The 10,580-nt window shown below is 42.8% G+C and overlaps 1 long non-coding RNA gene across 2 annotated transcripts; it reads right to left on the bottom strand.

Moving 5' to 3' along the window:
- Window positions 1-869: 869 nt before the first annotated feature.
- On the bottom strand, window positions 870-10,278 carry LOC135445195 (uncharacterized). Of its 2 annotated transcripts, XR_010439476.1 has the most exons (5): window positions 10,094-10,278; window positions 7,966-8,099; window positions 6,840-6,961; window positions 2,868-2,994; window positions 870-1,884 (listed from the first exon to the last, which is right to left on the bottom strand). It is a non-coding gene; the product is annotated as an uncharacterized LOC135445195 (long non-coding RNA). The 2 variants fall into 2 exon arrangements; XR_010439475.1 differs by lacking the exons at window positions 870-1,884; window positions 2,868-2,994 and having other exon boundaries at window positions 4,238-6,961.
- Window positions 10,279-10,580: the final 302 nt, after the last annotated feature.

The following is a 10,580-nucleotide window of genomic DNA, read 5'->3' on the forward strand; positions in this document are numbered from 1 at the left end:
AAGTACAGATTGGATATTAGGATAGTGTTGCTCATCCAGAGGGTCATCAGTCACTGCAACAGCCTCCCCAGGAGAGTGGTCATGGCATCCAGCCTGTCAGAGTTCAAGGAACATCTGGATGACATTCTTAGTTACATGATTTAGTTTTAGGTAGTCCTGTGCCCTTCCAGCTTGAGATATTCTATGACTCCATGATAAGGCTTTATATTTCTGTCAGGAAGAGCTGAATGCTGGGGAAAAGCTGGTGACATCACAGAAAAAGATCATGTTAGACATTTGGATTAGAAATGACGACTGGAGCTGTGAAATTTGTTGAAGACAAAACTGTGGGGCTCCAGATGAGCTAGGATCAATGTGGAGCAGCCTGGAACAATATGCCAGTGGCTCTGTCAGATCTGCTTTCAATTGCTCCCCACGTGGCGTCGTCATTTCACAAAATTATCTGGGTATGGCTGTGACTTCTCAGCAAAAGGAAGAAAGGCCTTACACCAAGAAAGGACATCACCAATCTGTCTGCATGTCTATTAGACCTGCTGGTTTTCATGGGGAAAACCTTGTAGATATCTGATTGTAGACAGATGTATGCACACCCAACATGTTTGATACAGGGCATGGTTTAAGTAAACTGATAAAACACCTTGTTTTCCCTAAGCTTTTGCATTACTTCAAGAGAATAACAAGTTATTGCTGCTTACCTATGCTAAATGAGCAAGAGATGAAACTTCCTCCACAGTCCCCTGGGCCATCTCGATACCTCATGATCATTTTCAAAGGGTATAATTTACATGAGATTTTTTTTCCCTGCCTTGTGAGCCATAAATTTATAGGGAGCCCCTCTGAAAGACTTACTGCTTTTGTGAGGCCTCAGATGAAGTCAATCAAGCCAACCAGTATAAAATCCAAACTCCAATTAATTCCATCCCTGAGGACCATGTTGTTTGCTGTGGAGCTGGCAGGTCTGTGGGGCATAGGCTATCTCATTCCTGGATGGAGAGGGCCTGTGTTGGACATTTTTCAGTCCACACCTTGAGTAGCTGTATGTGCTCTCTAAGGAGGAGGAGATCATTCACAGCAGTGTGAGTGTGCCATCCAGGCCCTTAGAAAATGATAAATAAATAGCTAAGGGGTTACTTTCCTTTTTTCCTCACTTGCTACCCTCTCTACTTGCTACATTCAATTATTTTTGGAAGCTGCATAATAAGCAAAATTGTACATTTCAGTGTTCCCAGACGAGATTAGAGAGGATTAAGCATCAAGGGGTGGCAGCTGGTCAGTTTATTGCACATTTTTAATGTGGAAATGTTTCTAAATGAAAAAATGAAAGGTGGGAGGTGGTAGCAAACTCAGACTCTTGCATCTGCTCTCCAGACAGCCAGCACATCGTGGAGAGGGGATGAAGGGCATGGCTGATAGGGCAACTTAATGGAGCTGATGTGGGTGAGAGGCCAGGCTAAGGCATTCACAGCAGGCCTAAAACCGGGATAGTTTCAGTCAGGGGGCAAAGGGGGCCCTGGTGAACACCGAGGCTGTCAAAATATTGGTGCTGAGTGTTGTGCTTGCACACAGCAATGTGGTGGTGGCACCACAGAACCTGGCTGCCAGGACGGGATGCTCTGAGCTTGCCCCTCCCTGACCTCTCATTGGAGACCGGCCACCCGAGTGTCAATTAGTGCTAATTGTGAGGGGCTCTGTTTGTCATGTGGCCACCTGTCCTCCAGGAGCCAGGCTGAGACCCCTGGCAGCCTGTAATGAGCAGCTGCCAGCCTCCAGCCACACTCAGGCTCGCATGCCCAGGGCTGCATCTGAACATACCTCAAGGCGAAGGTGTAGTGACCTTGTTCCTGGGAAATATCTGTGTCATCCCCATCATGTCTTAAGTGTAACCTGTATTTTAATGGAACAGAAATGTGTCTTGGATTTTTTTTTTTGGCTAATTAAATTACACCCACCTCTGTAATTCCAAGATGTGCATTAAAGAGTGTAATTAAATGAAAGCTCAAGTTGCTAATTAGAACAATTCTTGAAGGGGCACATTCTCCCAGTGATACTGGTGTAACCTCTATATGTGAATGATATGCATCTTGGCATTGCAAAATATGTGGTTGCCCTTATACAAGACTTTTCTGCAACAACAAAAAAAACTACAGAAGAAAATTTGAGAGATCAACTGATTCTGTGCTCTTTGTTGAAAGGCTTTGTTTGGCAGTGTATCTTCTGAAACACCCCAGTAGGAACACAGCCCTTGATGTGTGGATAAGGGTTAATGACAGTGTGGGAAACCTTGACATAAATCCTACAATGTGCTGAGGAGAATCCAGTGCTGCAGCTCTTGGTTTGGTAATTCCCAGCACTCCTTCTTCCCCCTGTCTTTCCTGTGAGGTCCTACTGCTTTTATATCTCCTCCTGGTTCTGCAAAAATTTATTTCAAAAATCGGTGTTATAACCAAAATATCTGTGTGTGTGCACATATAAGCAAGGGTATGATGCCCATTGTAGGGCTTCTGTTTCAAAGAGGTGCAGCAAAAGTCCGTGGCTGTGGCCCACCCAGCTCAGGGGCTGGCAATAACACACCAAGGTTTCCCACTATTCCTGACTGTGAGGGCATCCAAAAGTCCTGCATAGTAGTTTTTAAGTCCTGCTTCCCTGCCATGAGTAAGGGGACATGATTTTTTTTGCTCTGCTTTCATGTTGCTCTGGGGCACTGAGGAGCTGAATGCACATGAAAGAGGAGGCAGTGGCTGGTCTGTAGTTTCCTCATGAAATTTTAGGGCATGTCTGGGTGACACTGTTCCAGAAATGAGAAGGAAAATTTCTGGCAGTCAGATGAGGCAGAAATATCTGTGGATTAGTGTGGGCCAGACACTGACCTGACAGTCCTGGACACTGGGAATGGAACACCTTGGCAGAAGAGGCGATGACACACTGTGAAACTCGGCTTTCAGACAGGGAATACGGGCTGCATTCCTTATGCAGGGTAGCTGTCTCTCTGGGACTCTGTTCAGAGGGAAAAAAAGAGCATCTCTCTGCCTTTGCTTTTTTCCAACAGCATGCCAAGAATAGCTCTGCAGGGACTGAGCAGAGGAAAGCTGATTACACCTTTTGATTGATGGTGCCTTACACATTTAAGAGCGATTTCATACAGGAGCCTGATTTACTTGCACATCAGTTCTAGAGAAGGGCCCAGAGCAAAGCCCTGGACTCAGATGCCTCAAGCTTTTAGGAAATTCAGAAGGGCATCTGAATTTTCATGTATAAGATGCCTTTTACCAATTCTTCCTTTAACTGTGAATCTACTCTCTCCTTCTATTCCTTGCTCCCTAAGGCCCTTTCCTAATAAACTATCTCCAGAGTAATTCAGGATGCTGAGGCCATTGATCACCCTGTAAATCTCACAGGGCTGGGCACGCTGCAGCCCTGTGTGACTCACAGTGCTCGGACCGAGGCCATGCCCTCTGGCTGGCCCACAATGCCCTGGACAGAGAAGCAAGCTCTGTAGGGGTGGTATCTCTCACCTGCAGGAGAGCATGCTGAACCTTTGTGCAAGGGCTACAGCTGCAATTGATTTCTGCATTTGTTATTTGTAAGGCATCTATGTTGTTGCCTTTACTGTAAAATGCCAGGTGATTCCAAATGATACACACTAGAGACACTTTGTGACATGCAAACACAAAAAATTATATGTAGAATTGTGTGTTTGAGTATGCAATGAAGACAGCTGCTTCATTTACAGATAAATTTTATATCTGATTGTTGAAATTAATGCTCTTATACTTAATGTTTACTGTAATGAGCTGCCTGAAAATACTTTTAGTCCAGCACAGGCATGGAACCAAGTAGTGAAGTGAGTATAGAAAATGATGTCTAAAAATAAGAGTGATTATAAAAAGGGTTAAAGTGGGCAGTATTTGCAGTCTCATTTATCACAGTTGCTATCTTTGCACAGCATAATAAATGCAAGCCTTAATCCTATTAATAGTAACACTTGTGCAGTAATGTGTGTTGCTGGATGCCAGTGCTTTTCCAAAATATTCCCCCCATGAATGCAAAGGGGCTGGATTGCCAACCCCTCATCTATGAAGGCTGTAAGGCTGGTGAAGTATCTTATCTACTCTCTGTATGTTTTCTGTCCTTTTGTTGTGGTGCATTTTTCCCTTTCCTTACCAAACTTGTAAGAACATCAATCCCCCACTGCCTTCCTTGTCCCAGCTACCTGCATTTTCCAGTGTTTGTTGGCATCTGCAACTCTAAGGTGTGGAGGCAGACACCATCCTTTTAAGCATACCTAGCCTTATAGAAGCAAAAGCTACTGAGATTTTTTTTTTTAAGAACAGTTTTATATCAGTTTTTTGAATGAAATGTATTGAATTATATGACCTGCTTTTCTCCAAAGCTGCTGAGCTTCCATATTTGAAGCTGATGGAAACCATGGTAGCTCAGAGACCTCAGATAAGCAGCCAAAACTTATGTTATGGTCTGTAATTTTTCTAGTCTTATTATGGGGATGTTAACTCTTCCCCCCATTCAAATCTCTCTGAGCTAAAGCAAAGCCTGGGAAAGAAACTGTATTTTATTCCATTAAGGTGAGAATTTGGAAGGTTAGTAAAAAAGGTACCTTCAGTAAGATGCAAGATTGCAAGATAATCAAGGCCTGGGTGAATATTTCATTCTTCAGAGGTTACTAACAGATGACTGATAAAAAAAAAAAAAAGGAAAGGAAAATATTTCTAGAAATCCAAACCCCTCATTTACAGTATTTCATCAGCAATATGGCCTGACTCAAGTTGCTGGAAGGTTCAGGCATGGGCTGGGACATTGTGGCTCCAGAGACTTCAAAAGCACTGAAGAAGAAGAAGAGTTTCTGACCTGAAGTACAACATATAGAAAGAGGACCCAGAGACACACAGGTACAGATAGACACAGGGCCAGAAATACTGGTCATCAAGAAAAATAGAGGTGCCAGGAAAGGTGAAGGAAATCAGGTTTTGTGATGCTGCACTTGAAGTGGAGATGGAAGAATGAAAACAAGCCCCTGAATGCCCAACCATACAGAGCTCCTTTTCATCTCTTGCACCAGCATCCTCAGAAGCCAAGTGGATCTGGGCAGGATTTAGGATTACAGGTCATTTTTCTATCAATGTCACTTGTAAGGACACCTAAGGACAATGCTGCCAAGGACAAGGAAATAGCTATGGGCAAGGACTGGTAAATTTATGGAGTGGGAGGAGCAGTAGGAGGATGCAGGAGGAGGAAGAGGAGCATCCAAACTCAGGAGGCACTGACTGTAGCCATGAGAGTAGGGCACATATTGTCTGAAAGTCTTGGGAGGAAAGACACAGAGATTTATCACTTGCATGCATCAAAGGAACTGCATAGATCAAAGAGGATGAAAATAAAGAAGCAATCTTGCAAATATATGTGTTGCAAAAATACTTCAGGTAAGGGGGCGAGCAAGGCTTTATTGCACTCCTCTACACTGTGAAGTGCTCCTTTTCCAAATCCATGTGCTTTCATATGACTCACACATCCTTTAGGTTCTCTTTTATGGGCAAAATCTTGCACAGACACATAGTTTCTGAAGCAAGATGGGTCCATGCCCATATTGTGCAGATGTCACTGAAATCAGTAGAGCAAAGGCATTTGTCCGAAAGGAGGTTGGGGCTTTCAGCTCCAAGGTCTGAGCTCCTGATTTGGCTTCTTTGTTTGAAAGCTGAGCTCAAATGGCTCCATTTGCTCTTCTCTTTTTTCTTCTTTTCCTTCTTTGGCTTCATGTACTGCTTTTAAAACTAAACTGTGGAAAATTTTTAAACATTTGATATGGCATCAAGGAAAGAATAGCTCTGCTGATGGAAGAGAAACAGTGAGAAAAAAAAGAATGTTTTTTCCTTCTTCTGGACTGAAAATATAATAAAAGCCTGGACCTGGTGTGATGCACTCTTATTCAGCATGTTTTCTGCTGTGAGATGACAAGAGGGGGGTGGGGGGTGAGGATGGAGTTTCAGCTAATTCCATGAAACTATGCTGATTATCTGAGGTGTCAGATGTATATGTGTCAAGAAGCATTTGAGTCTTTGCTTCTTGTCAGATCATTTTTTAAATCAGGGTGCCTGGGGCCCTTCTCATAAGCAAAAACAGGATATAAGCCTTCCCCCCCAAGATGATTATCAGTTTTAGAAGTACATTTGTATACTTTCAGAAGTCTGCTTGAAATGTAACCAGGCAACTCATTTGGGGAAGGAAACAAATGTCAGCCCAAACTCAAGGCTGAACTGCAACACAAGCTTTAAAAATTCTGTCTTTGAAAGAAAAGACAGTGGGTCAATTTCTGTGGCCAGGGAAGCTGGTACAAACTGGATTCACTGCTTACATTTGCTGTACACAGAAGGTAGGAGATATACATGCTGCTTAGGAAAGGCACAAGTTAAATTGGAAAGTGATCTACTTGAGCCAATAACTCCTTATTATGGGGATTCTGTGATTTTAGTAGATTATACTTCCCTCTCTCTTGGGTGCTTGCCTGTAGCTTCAGATGGCCAAATTCTGAAGGGCATAAAGCCCACATGAGTTTAAAAGTCCAATTCTTAGCTGTTCTTCTACATACTACTGATGCCTGCATTAGGCATGGTTACAGGGACACTACACAGACTTTCAGACTCCTGTTGCAGAAGTGCTATTCCAAATCTGGCAGCTCAGGCAGGCCTGAGATGTCTCTCCAAATGCTCAGCCCAGTGTAGAGGGTGGGAATGTGCATCCTGCCATTCAGAAATGCTCTGCACTCATTTTCCAAGAGTTAATGAAGACACACAGGTCCAGACTCTCACAGAAGAAGATGTTGCAGCTACCTTGTGGGCAGGGACTGGTGATTTGTGCTATCTGCAAAGAATATTTTTCCTTTGATTCAATTCTGAATTCTGAGTTTGCCCAAAGGTGACTCTTGAAGGTTCTTCTTTTCCTTCTTGAAAACCTGTGTGATGAAGTAATATTTTAGACTGCCCTGCATATACTTGGAGCCAGCTTCTCCAAGTTACTAAAATCTACCCAGAAACAGGTATTTTTGGCACACCAGGGCTGCAGCATCTTGGTAATAATGCACTTCCAGCAGGTGATGCAAACAAGCCTGTTCATTCCCTGCTTCATTCCCTTCATCAACTGCTCCTCCCCAGCAGTTGATCCCTGTATAATTTTCATGTTTCAGAGTAGATGCAGTAAGTGTGTATTACTCTAAAGCTGCATTGTCCTGGTACATGAAATTATTTTTTATTAAAAAATCAGACTTTAGAAAATATTAGGTCTTTTCATTTGGGAACTGGCTGAAAACACCAAAACTGGTTGTTAAAAATGTGACATTTTCTGAATTCAGAGTTCATTCTGCTTGCTACGCTTGTAGCCTGGGAGGTGGATACCTTTTGTATCTTGTCAGAACAAGATACCATCAGTGTAATTTTGACTTTGTCCCCAGCAGTACAGTCTGCATACTGCTCCACAAGGGTGGAACCAGAGCAGGATGAAAGGCCACACTGCAAGGGCTGGCAGTGACCAGCCTGTCCCGAGGTGGTGGAGATGGAAAGAACAGCAGGAGTGGGATGGATCTGGCTGCTGCAGCACCCATCTCCTCTCACAGTCACCACCTTTCTTTGTCACAAGGGTCAGTTGCTACCTGCCTGGTCTTCTCCCTGGTGAGGGGACTCACAGCACTGGACAGTCTCGTTCCCTCCTTTGTGTACCTCTTACCTGGCAAGTATTTGAACCATCAAGTTAGGTATTTTATGGAAATGAAGAGAGCACTAAAATTGCTGTCTGTTTTTACAATGATTATTGAAAGGGCACCTAGGCTACCATTGGATCTGTAATAATCCCTTATTATTTCAGGGCCCCACATAAAAATAATCTTATTGGTTAAAAAAAATCAAAACTCAAACCCTGCAATATGTGAAAAAACCCATGGAAATCTTCCATGTGGCCACATACCCTTTAGCACTGTTTTCTTGAATTTAACACTGCCAGGGTCATTCATAGAAGAGCCTTGGTATGACACCTCCATTGAATAATAAGCTTTGACATCTCTCCACAATCTTTCTCTTGGAGGAGTGGAAGTAAAATCTCTGTCAACAAAAGGGAAAACACAGTGGTCAGAGGTGGCAAAAAGCAACATGGATGACACAGTTTGTGCGCATGCCCTAAGTACCATTGATACAGCCTAAAATAAACCTTGCTAGTTCATCTGGCAGCAGGACAAACAGTCTTGGCCACTCACAAAAACTATCTGAAAAGAGTTTATACTGATGATGATGAGAAAAGAATATAACTGTCTTAAAGGTGGCATTTACCTGGTTAGTAAATGGAAGGTAATTGCCACTTGGGACATCTCCAATGAATTCTTTAAATGCAAAATATGTATTTATTATAATATGCAATTTTAAATTGGTGTTGATCACTTAATATTGTCCATTAAGTTTTAAAAAATGTACATTTCTTCTTCAGATCCAAATGTTTGTGGTATAGTAATAAAAACATCTCAGCTTATATTAATTAAAAAAAAAGAAACATAAAAGGCTGAGAGAAAGGGTTTTCAGATATTGCATCTTTCAGGAAGAATGTGTTGTAAGAATTTTAAAGACTCAAGAGAGGTCAGTTATTCCAACATAGCAGCATTTTAATTTTGGATGAAACCTTACCTGTGCTGGCTACTGTTACAAAACTTAAGGAAAATACCTTTCTAGAGTGGAAGATGAAGTAAATGCACAGAACACGAGTGCACCAGGTAGGAACATTGCAACAGCTCCCAGATGAAATCCCACCACTCTGAAGAGGGTGCAAAACTCTGTGAAAGCACTGGGATTCAGACTTCCCTTGATGCTTTCCTTTCACATGCAGGAAAAGCCTGCATGGCAGCCGGATTGCAAGTCAATGCGCTGACACAGTGAATCATGTAATGAATATATTTTGATGCTCCTTCTGATACTGTAGTATATTTATAATTATAAACTATGGAGAACAAGTATTGTGTATTTCAAAAGCAGCATTTAATATACTAATGTGTTCAATAAAGAACAGACACATTCACAGAAATATCTCCTCATGTTCATATATGCTTTGTCAGGTTAGGGATACATTACAATGAATTGCTTACTATGAAGCAATAAAAACACTACTGAGGACCCACTTCACTCCAGCATCTGGGACCTACATGTGTACTGTACAGTGGCTCTTCTGATTTCTGTTTTTGGTTTGGTCCCTGCCCATCAGCCCTTTTCTGTCTCTCTGGTCAGCATCAGTGAATGTGTCCCTGCTTAATCATCTCCCAGGCATGATTAATCTACTGCAACTTACAGGTGAGAAAAATCTTATCAGCAGTAAGGCAGTTTTAAATCTCAGACATCCAGATCTATTAAGCCCCATAGGCCAGAAAAATCAAGCTCCAGAAAATTCTTGGTGATCCAATACATAGACAAATTTGGAAAGCTTCCTGGAGACCCAAAGGGTTGGTTTTTTCGGTTGGGATTTTGTTTGTTTATTCCTTTTTATTTTTCTTTTCCTTGGAAATTACAACTTCTCTATAGGCCCTGGGAATTGAGGGGGTATGGAATCACAAAATGTTCAAATGGCAATGTGATAGTTGGAGACAAGTGATGCTGGTAACCACAATGAAACTTCAGTGTTACATTTATGCCTATAGAAATCTGCGTGTGCATCTGTGGGAGGTGAGTGGGAGAGAGAGGGAAATGCAAAAATACAATTAATTCCAGTAACCTCCACAGGTATCTCCCCAGCTGACACATATATTCCCAGACAACAAGGAATGTGCTGCAGATTAGAGTGATATATAATTTCCTTTGCCTTTGCCAATGCCCCCAGCCCCACGCACCAGCACGTAGCTCCTCACCTTCCACAGAGCTCAGAGTCAGGCTCTGCTGTCTCCTCAGTACACACAGCCTCAAAGACGCTCATTTTCCCTACCACTCCAGCTGTAATTCCTGCTTCCCCTGCATGACCACTTACTATGCTCTCTTCTCCTATGCTCTACCTTTTCTTCTGTCCCTGTCAAGCTGCTGATCCATCTCTGATTTCTCTCACACCTCCCTGTGTCTCTGCTTACCTTAGCCAAAACTGCCATTCCTCCTCAGTGATGCAGAAGAAGTGATGTCCCTGTGTTGTCATTGTTATTGCAAAGCTCCCATACCTGCTTGGTGATTTCTTATAGGCAGTTCCTCACAGCACTGAGGGGGCTCAGCCCCCAAATTCCAGCTCAGCCCCCAAATTGCAGCTCCCTCCACAGCACAATCAACAAACTCCAGCCCTCTCGTCACCCAGCTTCCCCACTCTTTTGTAGCACTCATCATCTTATTGGACTCAGCTGTGGCCTATGAAGGGCAGGCCTGTTACTAATCTGTGGTGATTAGTACAGCTGCAACTCCTCAGGTGTGAGATTACCTTCTGCACTATATTTTCTTACATTCTATCCCTCCACATCCCTGTGCTTCAGGTAACCTCAGGTAACTTTTTCTCCCACTTTTCCAAAGCATTCCTAGCTGTGATAGCTCACTTCTGCTACCTTCATCTACTCTTTTTGCACTATCGTGCGT

This window comes from Zonotrichia leucophrys, chromosome 3 (assembly GCF_028769735.1).
Source record: "Zonotrichia leucophrys gambelii isolate GWCS_2022_RI chromosome 3, RI_Zleu_2.0, whole genome shotgun sequence".
NCBI lineage: Eukaryota > Metazoa > Chordata > Aves > Passeriformes > Passerellidae > Zonotrichia > Zonotrichia leucophrys.